The sequence below is a fragment of the Protopterus annectens genome, chromosome 3.part0, assembly GCF_019279795.1.
Source record: "Protopterus annectens isolate FY-2018-M chromosome 3.part0, PAN1.0, whole genome shotgun sequence".
Taxonomy (NCBI): domain Eukaryota; kingdom Metazoa; phylum Chordata; order Ceratodontiformes; family Protopteridae; genus Protopterus; species Protopterus annectens.
The window spans coordinates 240,107,414-240,124,368 of record NC_056731.1 but is presented as its reverse complement, the minus strand read 5'-3'; positions in this window follow the sequence as shown (position 1 = coordinate 240,124,368).

Here is a 16,955-nt window from a genome sequence, read left to right as displayed (position 1 = left end):
GCAGTGATAAAGGAGGGAAAGGGAATTGTGCTAAGTGCCACTAGCCTTAAAACCATGTCTCTACAACTACAGACACTCTCAAACAAACAACATTTTACATTTGCCAGGACTGAGATTAGAACTCCTACTTAACTGCACTATAGTATTAGACATTTATAAGACATGCCACAAAGCTTATATACTTGAGCTCTTTCCAAAGGTATTTTTAAAGGTGAGTGACATCAGCAGCAGTGATAAAGGAGGGGAAAGAGAAGTATAGTAAGTGCTACTGGCCTCAAATGCATGCCTCTTCAACTACAGACACTGTCATAAAAGCACACACATTTACATTTGCCAGGACTGAGATTAAAACTCCTACCTCACTAGTTTATTGCACTACAGCATTACATATTTATCAGACACACCACACAGCTTATATATTTGAGAGCTCTCCAAAGGTATCTTTAAAGGTGAGTGACATCAGCAGCAGTGATAAAGGAAGGCAATGTGAAATGGAGTGACTGGGAATGGCCTCAAAATCATTTACCTATGAACACACACAAAAACAGACACACCTTTACATTTGACAGGACTGTGATTAGGATTGCTACATAAATAGTAATTGGTACTCTACTATTACACAGTTATCACAAGCACAACAGAGCGTATAGAGCTGAGGGCTAATAAAATTAATTTGTACAGTGACTGACTACAGCACATGTTCTGATATTGGGTAATGGGATGTGTACTGGGTGGGGATGGAGTAAAACAGTAATTCCTTCACACACACACACACACAGTTGCCAGGACCGAGATTCAAAAACCTACCTATCTATTTATTTGCTTTAGTAAGTTATGCATTTACCGCACATGCTATTGAGCTTACAGACCTGTGGCTTCTCCAAAGGTACATCTAAGTTGACATACATCAGCAGATAGTGTAGAGTGGGACTATGGAATGTGTACTGGGTGGGAAAGGCTTCATAATGGTACTGTCTCTCTCACTGTCTGTGTCTCTGTTCCCCATGTGTATATGTGTGTATGTTTGAATTATTGTAGTATGTTGGTCTTAGATATGTATGCATAACACACAAAACAGATGGAGATTTACCACATGTCTGCCACCTATAGCTGGCTTTGGGTTTTCCTGTCCAATCTGTGTGTGTGTGTGAAGACCAAACAGTTTAAATTTTGGTGTGTGTGCACAGACATCTGCAGATAACATATATCCATGGTCCACTGTGGTGTCAGACATGGCTTCTCTAAGTGAAGGAGCATGCCCAGTATGACCGTCCATACAGAGTGTGGGGATCAATTCTCTAAGTGCAGGAGCATGCCCAGTATGACCTTCTATGTTGGTTGTGGGAATCCATTCCAGGGAGAGTTGTACTCCAGTCCAGGATTTTGTGTGCTATAGCTACACCTAGCAAGCTATTTTTGCAGGATATCTGTATATAAGTTGCCAATATGGAGACACAGTTAGTTCAAACATTTGGGATAATGTGTGTAACTAAGTTTCCTATTACTGTCTGTGTTGCTTGTGTAACATGTTCTGTTTTAGCATAGATTTTTGGACATATGTACTGTTTTACAGTGTAATGTATTGTGTCATCAATTACTGACAGATATCATTGTTTCCTCACAGTTGTTTACCAGGGAAATACAAGAGCAATGAAGCAGAGACCAATATTGTGAGGCAAGAACTAGACATTGTGGCACAATCCTGCCATTGTGGAGGGGTGGCTACAGACAATTGAGTGATGGGTCTGTGTAAATGGTCCAGCACCGTGGTGCTATACTGGCTGGGGATCCCCTTCTTGTCCATTTCTCAACTTAACTGAATGGCCATGTCCTGCTGTGAGCATACCTCTCAGCTGTACAGCCAGGTTATCCAAAGGCAGGATGTATATATCTGGTCAATTTCCCTTCACACTGTGGTTTATAAGCAAGTTTATGGGTATGAATTCATGAGTTTACAGGCAGAGGGAAGTATGAGCAGACATTTGAGTTTCACACTTCACACACTCCATGATATCCATGCTTTTATGCCCTGCCCCCACAATTTTATCCTCTTTCCAATAGTATGGGAGCAATATCTCAGACATATTTCTATACTTTGACCTTTATCACAGCAGTATTTATGTCTTGGTCCACAATTCTTGCACTAGGACATGGAGAGGCATGCTACTGGCATTTGTCAGCATGGCTTTGCATTTGTTCTTTGCTTAATGTGTTATGTTGTTAGTTGGGACCCTATGACATTCTGTATGATGGCACTATGGGTAAAGCATATGATGGCAATATAGGTGAGCCATGGGCATTTCCAGAGGCCTGTAGGCCACATGAGAGTGATGCAGGGCACTGCATTTTGTCATTCATACATTACCAGGCTGCAAGCCAGTGGATTCCCCTGGGGTAACATGGGCAAGTGGATGAGGTGTTCCTGGCAATCCTTCTAGTTCATAGTGATACATCAGTCTGGATGTGTGCAGGGTGCTGCTTATGGCTAGGGACACACCAGCATGGGACCCCATTTCAGCATGCTGCATCCTGTGTATATTCCATAAAAGAAGTGCGATGATTCTGCTATCATTCCCAACAGCAAGGAATTGACTGATGAAATACCTGTGACTGTTGGGGAGTGGTGGTGGACTGAGTGCATCTGTGATATGGAAGCTTATGCCACCTGATTCACAGATATAACTGGGACCTTCTCCTTCTCTTGCCTTGTATGTGGACATCACCAGTGTGTCATTACATTATAACTGTGGCTTTTGTGGGCTGCCAGTAATTGGGCAGACACGCAGTATTCCATATTAGAGGGACAACTAATCTAATGCCAATCTCTATATTTAATTCCAAATGTGTGTGCAGTTCAAAGTTACTTTCTAGGCACTGTGTAGAGTACTTCCACCTGTGTACTGTTTCTGTGTATGGACTCCTGTTCATAGCCTGTCCAGCTTTCTGACAGTGACACATATTGACATATGGACAGTGAGTGTGTACAACTAGTAACATAAGTGTAGCTGGGAAGCAGATTGGTTGGCACTGCTGTTGTTGGAACATGGCCCTGTCAACTCCAGTACTGTACCTAGGCCACTGAGACACAACATCCAGGCCTACATGTTGTCCACTTCCAGACAATATTAAACACTCACAAAAAATTGTCACACTGACCTCTGCATATAGTGGACATCAATTATCATGTTAACTGGGACAGCTCAGGCAATCAGTGCTCCACTGATATTACTCTACAAACTTACATGTTACTGCCATTTATACATGGGGTTGGGGGGGCCACACCTGATAACTTTACACATTTGCACTGACTGCACTGGTATTTCAGTTATACTCTGTTTGCTTCCATTTAGTATTGTATTGTGCCCTATCTTGCAGAATGGAGGCAAGTAGACAAGTTAGATTGTAATGGTATACATTTCAGTTTCAGACTTCTTACTCTTCAGAACTATACTGCAACTGCCAGACCTGTTGTAGTATGTCTGTGTAGGTCTGTAGGGGGGCTGTTCATCATTGCCAGCATTTGTGGAGCTTTGCTCGACCTTTATTTCCGGTCATCTACACCTGTTCTGCTGGGTGACGCTAGGGGGTGGGTATGGTAACGCTCACTGACATCCATGGGTGTGACCTGTGGACACCCACAATTAGTCGAACCACCACATATACCGCAGTGGGAGTTGTCACCATGAGTACTACTGCCTAGCATGGTGACAACAGTATTTGTTATGGATTTAATGCTGTCCCATATAGCTGTCAGCTATCTGCTGCTATCCCATTTGGCCACCCAATTCCCTTGCATGCTTGCATCCATAGCATAGATATAACTATCAGAACAAACTACTCAATTCATTAATTGATAGTAAGGCTGACTTACCTTGTGCCTGGGGCGGTATTGAGGATGGTGCTGGAAGGCTGACTATGTGGGATGCACACAGTACCTCTACATGGTAAAGCACAGGTAGTGTCATGTTTGGTATCCCTTTTACTGTATGTGTGAGTCAAAGAGAGGTATCAGTTCCTGGGTCCCTACACTGTCAGTGTGTGTGATATGCATTGCCTATTTGCTAAGGCATAATCATACTGGGCATGCCTCTGTCTGCCTCTAGGGGCAAGCTCAGGAAGTTCTTCCTCCAAGTCCCTCTGTGCCTGTGGTGATCTTGGCAATGGTGGGGGGCTGTGTGGCCCCTCCCCATGTTGTTCCTGCTGCTGCTGTTTCTGCAGGATCATATTTTGTATCATGGCACATACTATGAACATTTGTCAACATATAGCTGGAGAGTATTGCAAGACTCCACCAGATATGTCAAGGCAGCGGAATCGTGACTTGAGCATCCCAAATACACACTCTACAGTGATCCTGGTTTGTGCATGTGCCTCATTATGGTGTTCTTGTTCGGGTGTGTGTGCACTTCTGATGGGTGCTCAGTGGGTCTATATTATAAGATCAATGGTTGAAAACATCGAACACCATATGGTCAACACCATATGGTCGATGTCTTCAAACATCGAACTTATAAAAACAACAACAAAAAAGAAAAAAGTACCCTAGTGGGTTTAAGCAGGGGGGCAAGCCCCACTGCACCCTACACACGCCCTGCTACTTAAATACACCAACTCCGAGACCGCACTACATTGCAGTAAATGGAAATCTGTCCTTACGGAGATTTCTGTTTACATGGCCGATGTTGGGCACTTTCGCTATTCTCATGTCAACAATATCAGCTTCAATATTGTCAGCTTTCGAGAATATAATATAGACCCATCATCAGCCATGGTTCCATTGCATAGCCAGCATCCCCCAGTTGATGGCCACATGGCCCCACTGACAAATGCCTGATACAGCTGTGAACAATGCCAGATCTGGGAGTTGTGATAGCTTCCAGGGCTGCCAGCACACAAATTCATGATAATGCCCTGGGCATCGCACGCTACCTAGCAGTTGATGGAGGGGAAGCCTTTGTTGTTTATGTAGATGCTACCCCTCACCTGATGGTGATTTGATGTGGATGTGTGTGCAGTCTATAGCGCCAACTACCTCAGGGTATTCTGCTATACTGTGGAAAAGATGCATATTTCTAATGCTTCATGGGTGGTGGGGAAATAAATGTGCTCATTGGCATGTGGTGTCATGGCATACAGGAACTGGTCAATTCCTCAAGGGTGTTGAGGAAGTAGCTGTGTTCAGGGATATGTGGTAGCATGGCATCCAGGAACTGATGGAGTACTCTGGATACAGATGCCTGTGACACCTCCATGATATCCCTAGTAGGTCTTTGGAAAGTACCTGTAGCTAGTATTCTTAAGGCTACACATACCTGGGATGGGTTCCCTTCTGTTTGTTTTGGATGTGAGGCGAGGCCGGCACAGCTCCACAGTTTGCTGAATTATGTCCCTTTCCACCCTGTAATGCTCTACAAACTCCAGGTCATGTAGCCCCTGATAGGTCACCCTGGGTCTTAATACTCTCCTCCTCCTTCTGGGTCTGCGGCGGTTGACAGCATTATCTTCCACACCACCGTCAGCCTCTAGCACATAGTGATGCATCCGAGCAATGGCAGACCCTAGAATTTTGTCAGTTTAAATTCCCAGGTTTACTCCAAAGGTGCAGAGTTCGTGGGGAAACACAGACTGAGGGGTGTTTCCATACTTTATAATGGTGTAATGCTACTGCTGTCTGTCAGATTGTCTATTTCTGATTCATTCCAGCTGCCAGCTTACTTGCTCATGGCTTGGATTAAGCCACTGTGAGTGTTAGAAACATTACTGGTGATTTGTGGATGATTGCCTTTATTCTACTGTTGCTCTTCTTGTAATTACTTTTTACTTGCATCTCCTCCCATTTACAGCTTTGCAGCTACCTGCCAGCTGTATTAAATTTGCAGGGTCCATTCTGAGTTGCAAGACTCCCATAGTACTAATTTCTACATCAGTTCACCTTTATTTTGTGCTGTTGCCCTTTAATTCTATTTTACATGTCCTCCCATCTTCAGCCACCTGTCTGCTGTATAATTTGAGAGCTTTCATTGGCCAGTTGTGGGTTGCAGACTCCCATATTGCTGATTTGTACAGTATTTCCCTTGTTCTGATACTTCCTTTGCCTTTTTCTTCTACCCTTCCTCTTTCAGCCTGTTGGTAGTGTAAACAGAAGATATGTCCCCTCCCCTGCACGTGCACACTCTCTTCAGTTCATGGAGTATGAGTACACAGCCTCAGACACAACCCCTCTCCTAGCTGTGCTTAGCTAAGCAGACACCAGCCAAGAGGGCTCCAATGTGTTTCCAGCAAGCATGACACACACCCTTCTCACGTTCCTTGCTCCTCCTGCCTACACAATGGTGTTAGAGCACCTACATGGTTAGGTACAGTCTGACACTTAGAAATTTTCCTGTTCAACTTGTGATTCAGTATAAGGCCCCTCATTAGCATACCCCACTGCCTTAAGCCCTAGTTACTGCACTATTCTCGAGCCTTCCCCCTTAGCAACCACTGTTCCCTGCCTGTGTTTACTTTCTGCATGCCATTGACTATAATGGCAAAATGCAGAAATTAGTTCTACTGCAGTCCCCCCCATTATTACTTCTTCTCCCCCCTCCCACTACCATACCACATCCCCTACCCTCAATGGCGAGTTCGGCAAACATAAAATAAAGTTTTTATTTTATTATTTTCCAGTGGTGTTGTATGCCAATGGCCGTATATTTGGCCACTGGCATGCCAAAATGAATACATGCTTTCTAGAGTGCTGACATTGTTCCATTGCGTAGATTGCAGAAATGTATTCGGTTAGTAACCAAATACATTTCTGCAAGCTACACTGTTCCAGCATGGAACATGCTGCTTTGCTGGATTGCTAATCAGGCTCATTTGCATGGTTTTCAGCAGCAAATGAGCTCATTAGCATCCCGCATGGCTTTCTGTGCAGGAACAGTGTAGGGCTGCTCGTGCACATGAAAACGGCACGTATGTGTATCGCAAAGCAGCCATTTTCCATGCAGGAGTGTTTGCACTGTTTCTGCATGGAAAATAAAGCTTTGTGAATCCCAGGGTTAATGTTATGCAACAATTTGTAAGTTACTCGAGTTTTGAAATATTAAGTACCCTTGGGATTCAGCAAGCAGCTGTGCAGGAATAAGTTATTCCTGCACACCAGGAACCATTCCTGTTCAGCATGGCAGCGCACCATGCATATGTATGAAGGCGCTCTGCCATACTGTAAAACTGATACAGTTCTGTGTACGAGTACAGGGGGTGTGTCTGAGAGCAGAGCTCTCACAATATACATGCCCCATGCACTCCATAATTGCCTTTCGGCAATTTAAAACGAGTGAGAATGCTCTTAACAACCCCAACCAGTCAGGATAACAAATCTGGTCAAAGCCATAAGGGACAATCGTCCTTACTAAGACAGATGTTGTTAGAATAACACATGTAGCATAAGCACATAGCACACCTCCCAACCCATCAAAGTAAGGAATGTGGACAAAGCCAAAAGGAACAATCGTCCCACAAAGAAGATAGAATAACAGGTTCAGCATTAACATGGATATTGTGAAGGGTACAAATAAAATAACACGACAAATATTTTTTTTTAAACATGCAATAAAGTTTAAGCTTAGCTGTGTGGGTGTGCCCATTGCTTAGCTATGCTTAGTCCAGCTTAAACAGCACAAGAAGTTAAATAACAAGAGACATCCAGCATAAGCAGTATTGCAATAGTGTAGTGGTTACAGCATACACTTTACAAGCAGCCATTCCCAGTTTGATCCCTTTTAACCAATTTGCATTTTACATGTGGTGGTGCTGCGGTAGCATTGCCGCCTCATAGCAAGATGTTGTCCCATTCGATTCTCAGCTAGAGCGTCTTCTGTGTGGAGGCATACGTGAATGGGGCATGCCTTCATTGAAGGTTGTGCATCAGGGCTGGTAACCCGGTACATAAAAATCCAGTACCAATCATTAGCGGACCGGAGTTCTGCTGTGGCGACCCCTAACCGGGAAAAAGCCGAAAGACACAAACAAACAAACATGTGAAAGCAATACGTAAACATTTATTTTTTATAATTAGCTATTAAATAACATATATTTGTTAACCAGAGTACTGCAGTAGGTCCAGATGTGAGGTGTCAGTTTAATAAAGTTGTGACATCCCCATAGAAACACAAGTGCTCCATACAGTATAGTCACACATAAATAAATGTAATGAAAGCACATTGGGGGATGTCAGGGACAGTAAACAAATGTATAATATGTAATGAATGATGAATCTATCCCATACAGCAGATAGTCTATAAAATAAAAAATTAAGCAATGCTAGGCATTGCACACAGCTTTGCTTAGCAAGTATAAGCATTGTGTAAATATGACTGCTAAGCAATGAGTAGCCCAGCTAAGTGCATTTGCCCATTGGTAAGCAGTGCTGAGCCTGCCCCTTTAAGCAGTGCCAACCTTAGCTAAGCAGGTTTTCCCGTAGCTTAGCTTAGCTCAGCATATTCAAAACCGTCCAATCACAGCAAAGGGCAGGAAACTGGCTGTATTTAAACCCCACAGGTGGGAATACAGCTCATAACTTGTTGCAGCTTTCCACTGTAGGCAGTATGGCAGGAGTTGGTGAAGGCATGAGCTTCCGTGCGCAGTGCTGGGGCCTACAGAAGTCCAAGGTCATGGTAGGACTCCTGGTACAAAACCATGATGAGAGACTGTTGCAGGGCCAGTACCAGGACTCTCAATATAAAGCTGAAGCCTGGGACCATCTCGCCCATGATCTCAACAGTGCCACTGGTATCCCTCGGACTGGTGAGCAGGTCCAGCACCACTATGCTGACTTAAAGCAGAGAAAGAGGGAGCTCTTGGATGAGTGGGTCCAAGAAGCAAGGTGGACGGGTGATATCCCAGCAGTGTGTATGTAGTCATACCAATAACTGCTTACTAATGTCCAGCCTGTGTATGTGATGGATAGGTATGCCTACATATTTCTCTATTCCCCCTTAGAACTGCAGCTGAGCAGGCTGTGAATCAGGAAGCCCATGCTAGTAGGTTGAAAAGCTGTGTCGCGAGGCTGGTGAGTAACAATCCTACTTGTAGTAGTCATACCAAATATATATAAAGTAGTAGAAAGTCACCTGGCAGTATAAAAACTGTGTATGGGTTGTACTGAATAAACCAGACAATATGACAGTAATAGTCCCATATAGGTAATATTTAAATAAAACTGTAACTTCCTGGCAATAAAGTTCTAAATCCTGGACTGGTTGTGTTTATTCTGGTATTGTATGGCGTTTATTGTTGCATTCTCTGAATAGTAATGTTGTGTTAACCACTGTTACCCACACTGTGCTACATAAAAAAATGTCTAGGAATGTCTGTATAAGACTGTTGTAAATACAAGATCAGATTGTACAACCAAGAGAGACTGGGACAGAAAACACTGCTAGCCAGCAATATCCAAATAGCACACTCTGATAAAACTTAAATTGTTGTATTTTTAGCAGACACAGCTATGGTTCGTATCCTGGGAGTTGTAGTAAGCTGTATGCATAATCATACCTCTCAACTGTACAGATTTTTGCAGAATGGTCAGATAATTGGCTCATATTTTCTGCCTGTTCCTCTGTCCCTCTGGCAAATCAGTGGAATGATCTCAGAATTGTAGTCACTAAATAATGACATACATTTGATTTTCAGACCACAAAACATTCAGAAAATGTATATTAAAACAAATCCTGTCACTCTAGCAACTCTCCAAGTTTATGAGAGCAATATTCAAAATATGTCCCTATTTCTAAACCCATTTTGTCAAGCTTTGTCCAGAGTGTATGCATTAAGAGATTGAGAGGTATGTGCATAATATTAACTCAGAATCTGGGAATATGTGTAGAAACAGTTAGGTAGTGTTAACAAACAGTCCCTCCACACACAGGTCTACCAGGTAAGAGATGTAGAATTTAGCTATAAGACAGTTGAAGTATACATTGTGTACAAACATACCACTAGACAAACTAAGGCCATAGGGTATTGTAATAATACCTGCAGAATAATAATTAGAGCAATGATCATTAAAGTTGTGAGTACTGCAAGGATATACAAGTTAATTCACATCACTCCCACCCCCCACCATATCTGCAACAATAGTCTAAACACACAAATCAATGGGTATGTTTACACCAAACCTACTGTTGGGACATATATTCTATTGTTCAACAAATATTGAAATGTGTGTCTATTAATGTTCCATGTTGAAATACTATCATTGGTGGCCTGTTGCTATCAATGTAACCTGCATGCCTTTGTAATGGCCACTGTGGTTACATATATGCATGTGTTCTGTTTGCTATGCAACTGTTCCAAATCTGATGTTTTGGGTTAATGGGAATATCTATGCATGCTGTTAAAACTAATCCTGGATTGTGTTGACTATTACTTACCCACATATGTTCTAAAACTACAACACCATAGCATGTGTGGGAAGGCCTGCCCCAGCGGACCCACCTCTCCCACCTCATCTGGCCATGGCACCAGGCCCCAGCATGTCTGGGACCCACCACGAGGGCCTCATCTGCTGGTCCTGCACCACCTTCAAATGGAACCACCTCAGGGGATGGGGCTTATCCCCCCCCTGGAGCAGGCGTGGACAAGATCCTATAACCCGAAGTCAGATCTGGGGATTGGTGCGTAGTGAGCTCTGAAGGGAGTTTGGAGATCTGGTATGCCAGCTTGAGGGCTGCGTGGTGCATTTACAGGGTCAGCCTGCCCCTGCTGCTCAGCCACCAGCACAGCTACCTTCGTTGTGTATACAGGGGCGGTACATGACACATGTGCGAGGTAAACACCTTGGACAGGGAGGGGTATTTTGAAATCGGAAGCCCATGAGCCCCCAGATGGAAACAGTGGGACTGATTTCCCCACCTATGGGCAGTCACCACTGCACCTTCACAGCCCCGAAGGTGGCTGTGCTGGGGTCTGAGCAGGAGGGGCAGGCTGACCCTCTAATTGCACCACACAGCCCTCAAGCTGGCGTAGCAGATCTCTCAATTCCCTGCAGAGCTCCCTATGCACCAGACCCTGGACCTGACTTCAGGTAACAGGTTCCTGTCTGTGCTCACTCCCAGGGGGGACAAGCCCCATCCCCTGAGGTGGTTCCACCCGAAGGTGGTGCAGAACCAGCAGACAAGGAGGTCCCCTGTGGCTCCTAGACATGCTGGGGCATGGTGCCATGGCCAGATGAGGTGAGAGAGGTGGGTCCTCTGAGAACAGCCCTAGCCCAAACATGCTATGGTGTTGCAGTTTTAGAACATATGTGGGTTAGTAATAGTCAACAGAATCCAGGATTAGTTATAACAGCATACATAGATATTCCCATTAACCCAAAACACCAGATTTGGAACAGTTGCATAGCAAACAGAACACATGCATATATGGAAACACAGTGGCCATTACAATGGTATGCAGGTTACACTGATAGCAACAGGCCACCAATGATAGTATTTCAACATGGAACATGAATAGAAACACATTTCAATATTTGTTGAACAATAGGACATATGTCCCAACAGTAGGTGTGGTCTAAACTTACCCATTGATTTGTATGTTTAGATTACTGTTGCAGATATGGTGGTAGGAGGGGAGAGATGTCAATTAACAACTTTTATATCCTTGCAGTATGAGGTCCTCTGACCTTTTTTCCTGTTTATGTCTCCAGGTACAATGTCCCGGGAATGGCTCCCTGCATATACACCTCAGGAAAATGATGTCATTATAAACTACATCATTCAACATCACAGAACCCTATTTGGCCACAGGGACCATGATCTGCAGGAGAAGATCTCCCTGTGGAATGAGTTCATCCACAGGGTAAATGATGTCGGCCTGCATAACCACAGTTATGAGCAGGTGCAGCATCAGGGCACCGATCTGATCTGCGACACCCATCAGCATGCTGCTGCAGTTAGGATGGACCAGCTAGCCATAGATGGGGGTCATGCCATCCAGCCCCACTAACACATGCTGAGGAGCTCCTCGCCAGCCTTGGTGCACCCGCCCACCAGCCAAGCCTGGAACCTGAAGATAGCATTGTGGAGGTGGGTGCCACCCACACAATGGATGAGGAGCATGCAGGTAAGGCCCTGGGCACATTAGTAGACCACTGTTGCTTATCTATCTTCATCTGTAAAGTATCTACATGCATATGTCAGATAACATAGTCTGTTGCTGCAGTGTAGTAATGAAAAGATGTGCATAATCTCTAGTATTGTGGGTTTGTACTGTTGATGTACGGAAATGTTGCTCCCACCATGTACCAATGCCACAGGTGTGGCTACTGCCATTACGTCTCTCACACAACTATGTAGGTCTTTCTGGTATACAACTGGGGCAGCAGCCTGTAGCTGGTGAGTATGAAGTTGTTTTGTTCAGGTTTGCCAATACACTGGCCATGGTAATTGCCATGCACACATTTAACACACCTACCCATAATGCATGTTGTACATCTTCACTTATTGTTGCTTTTAACTGCAGTGCATCACAGTGGTCACCATGGTGGCATATCTGAAGGGTATGTAAGAGTCCAGCAGTATACCTAACAACTGGTCAGTGCAAGATGTTTGGACAGAGATGAACATAATGGTTGGACAAATGGCCTACAGTAGGGACATGCCTGATACATTACCCTTATACAGTGGCTACAACAGTGTATACACCACTATTACAATGGCAACTGTTCCTGATATAAACAATGGCAAATCACAATACCACATTTCACACCTTTAACAACCTGTAATGTGATCTTAACATGAGCAATGAATGTGTAATATGGAATCCTATGTTAGGACAACAAATATGGGCAATACATACCTTAACAAACACTGGAAGCATATGTGTGCACACACTCCAAATAATATATTGTGGAAGCAGCTTTTGAGGCACTGACAGCATTCACTCTTCTTGAGTATACACCTTCCATCAAGTACAGGGCCTTAATGTTACACCAAGTAATGGTCTGCTGTCCAAGAAATATGTCCATGGCAGTTGCCCACTCACCTGCAACAGAGGCAGCCATAGCTTGCACACATCTTACAAACCATGGCATGGATCCCATATCCAAAAGGTAACACTCAGGAGTGGGAGAAGTAGCCTTACCTCACCATTGCATATACCATGGCAAACAGTGCAGATAGTCATGTATGTGTGTATGAAGTATGGGACAACATTAATTTAGAAAATAAACAGATGCCCATCCAAGACAGATGACAATGCATGTTGCAAACTGGTCGTGCCCAGAAAGATGCAGCAACACTGAGGAACTTGCAGGAATGTCTAGCAAGTACTGCCTGTGCAGTAAATGTGTCTACAATTGCCTGGAACCTGCATAAGTGTGGCCTATGGGTTAGTGTAATCAGATGGAAGAGTTGGTCCACAGGAAACATCATCCACGTCTCTCTACAGGTAGCATATGCATAATATCAAGTCTCCAAAAGGCATGTGCTGCAATGTGTAATGATGTACTGATACCAAGGCTGAAACCTACAGACAGTATTAATAAAGAAAGATGAATGTGGTGCACAAGCAACACCTCACTCCACCTCAGGCCCACCATCCCCATTTTTACCTTACTGGTACCAGTGTACACTTTTCGGTTTGCTGTTCATTAGCAGGAACTTGGCTGGTAGACATGGCATTCTGAATTTAGAACACTGCAAAATGACACTCGTGTGTGGCCCATAGTTGTCAAGCATCTGCAGTAAGGCTGAGGATGGGGAGGGGTGTCATCCTGAAACATAACAGTGAACTGAAGCATACATCCAGAGCTCACTAAGAATGGCTGTATCTGAACACAGTCAAGGTCATGAATTGTGCCAGACATAACCCTGACTCTACAGCAATAGTGAAGGCACTGTGTGACCTCCAAGGGCTGTGCACATGAGCTGACCTTGCAATCCGGCAGAGTCGGGGGACATTTGTGGGGTGGAGTGACCAAATAATGGCAAGTGAAGATGGGCCATGCTAGTATACCCCTTCCAGGAATAGTGACTGCTGTAGTTCATTTAACAAGTGCTGCAACAAACCATTGTGTTAAGGGTGTGCACACTTATGCAACCCACATATTGTATACATCTCATTCAGCATCTGGATGACTAACACATTTGTTTGATACTGCATTTGACTGCACAGGTCATATGTCACATATCAGGTGTGTGTAGTGTTAACATTATGCAGTATTGTGGCCCCATTGCATATCGTGGAAGAGGCTGGCATGTCAACAAGGGTGTGTACACTCCTCACATCCACATTAAGCTTTGAAGGTTGTCAGTGTAATTGGATTTTATTGCTCATACATGCACTGCTAATGATGAGATCTGCAATTCAGAGGTCAGGCAATAACTATTAACATCAGTCCTCATATCATCCCATGTATGTGTCAGACAAACAAATAGGGGCTGTGAGCAACAGAGCAAACATAACTGCCACACATATACACATTCAGCAAAGGACTGTACACTTGTGAGGTATGGTGCACAGTACATGCCAGGGTGCTGTACAGGTGCACAGCAGTACTGTGTACATGGGTGCAGTGTGTTTCAGGGGAAGAGCATCACTTACTAACACAACGCATGCATCACAGAGATGTATAATGTTGGTAACAAAGATTGAGTATAGCTGCAGTGCATGCTGTTGAGTGCCATATGTCATGCATGTTGACTGTTGGGTAATGAGAGGTCTGTGTAATATCTTTGTGCCATCTCACCTGTAAGTGTGTGTGTGTGTGTGTGTGTGTGTGTGTGTGTGTGTGTGTGTGTGTGTGTGTGTGTGTGTGTGTGCGCGTGAGTGTGTGTAGAGGTAAGCAATAATGTACAGGTCTTAAATTACATTTTTTGTTTTCCCCTCACATGTGGCGAGGTGGGACAGGGTCCCTCCTGCAGGTGAACTGATGTTAGTGTTCATACATACTCTGACAGTGATGCTAGGTATGGTGAGGCACAGGCAGGGTTGTCACAGCCTGAATCTGTGCCATTGATTGCCATCACACTTTTATCCACCTCATCCCGCACACAGTCACAATGCCCATACATACCCCATCTCCAGTGGCCATAGATGAGGGACAGTTGGTGGGTGGTGGCATGGGACAGGACAGTGTGGGGACTATGGCAAGTGTGTCTGTACACAGCAGCCATAGCTGGATGACTGGCAAAGTCCCACACAGCCAGATGTACAAAGATGCTTGTAGGAGGGCTGCTGGCCATCATGCCCCTGGCAGAAGTGCCACTGCAGGTGTCACCAGATGCATGTTTTGGGCCATCATGGAGGCACAGGCATGTTTGGAATGTTACACCAGACAGACTCTGAGGCTCCAGAAGGCTACTCATTCTGCTGTACTTGACAACATCCGTGATCTTGCAGGTGCCCACTGTTATTTTGCAGAGGTCCTGGATAGACAGTTGGGTGAGATGGTGGGAATCCTCAGCCATGTGGTGTCTGTGTTAGAGCATATGGTGGGAGTAGGGCATCAGCCACATGGACGTAGGTCAGCAGCACCAACAGGTGGAGGTATACGTGGACATGCAACAAGTAAAAGCTGCTCCCGTAGTGGCAGTACCAGCACCAGCACTGCAGTGGGTGTGCTGTCCACACCACAACACAGCAGGTCACATGCACATGATCCTGGCCGGTCCTAACAAGGACCCGGATCCAGCGAACAATTGTCATCATCAGGGGAGAGTAACATATATGGGCTTCTACCTGGTTGTGACCATGGATCCCCTCGCAGGCACAGTTCCCGTGTCCATGGCTGGACATGGTGAACTGTACACCCTGCCATGTATGGTCTGCAGCTGTCCAACAAACCTCTGTATAGGGCAGCCACATGGCAGAACTGTGTGCATACATACACACACACACACACACACACACACACACACACACACACACACACACACACACACACACACACATCTGCACAGCCCAATTGATAAAGAAGCCCCTAACACACACACACACACACACACACACACACACACACACACACACACACACACACACACACACACACACACACACACACATTATGTCATCCAAATGGCTCAGCCTAGGTCTTTGGCAAAACCACAACACTACCTGTGCATATGATAATACCTGTGCCACATCCCTGTCATCCATCCCATCAATGCAGGGAAATGTTAATATGATTCTGATGCACAGCGTGAATGTACTAAGGTTTAGCAATGTAATGCTGTTTAACATGTTTTCAGTTGGAATGTATAATGCTTACATGTCAGGGTGTGAAGCTGTCCAGCCATGATGCATTGTAGCTGTTATTAACACTGACTGATTGTGGTCTCCATAATGTATTAAGTTTGTGTTGTAGGTTTCTATGTGTCTGCTGTCCTTTCCTACAAGGGTATGGCGCTGTGGTGACACATTGACTGTGTCATATCCTGGGTACAGCTGAACACAAGTAACAGGTCTGTATAACAATTACTGCATGTGCCACATGTCTGATAGGTTTGAGGGGTGTATACAGGTGCATGGTGGCTGATGTCAGCAGTTCTTCTACAGTGGACAATGGTAAGTGTACTGGGTGGCACACACCAAATGTTTGTGAATAACACACACACACAGAGGCTTTGGTGTTGATGCAATACACAGATAATACTGTACACATGGATGTACTTAATTTTGCAGTGAACTCATTTTGGCCTATGTAATTCCACCAAGACCAAATAGGCAAAACATCACATCAGTAAATAATCAGTCTGCCAGTTTAATGTCATTGATGATGATACTGGCAGGGTATATGTCCTCTTTCCCAATGTAGTGCAATCCTGGAGTTGGTAAACATAGATGTGCTGGTGTGGGTGGCACAGCCCCCCACTTTGGAGGGTGCGGGGTGGTGTAGAACCACACATAGTGTGATTAACAACTACTTAACCTGTTAACATAAACTGTACAGTAAACAGCAGACTAAGCAG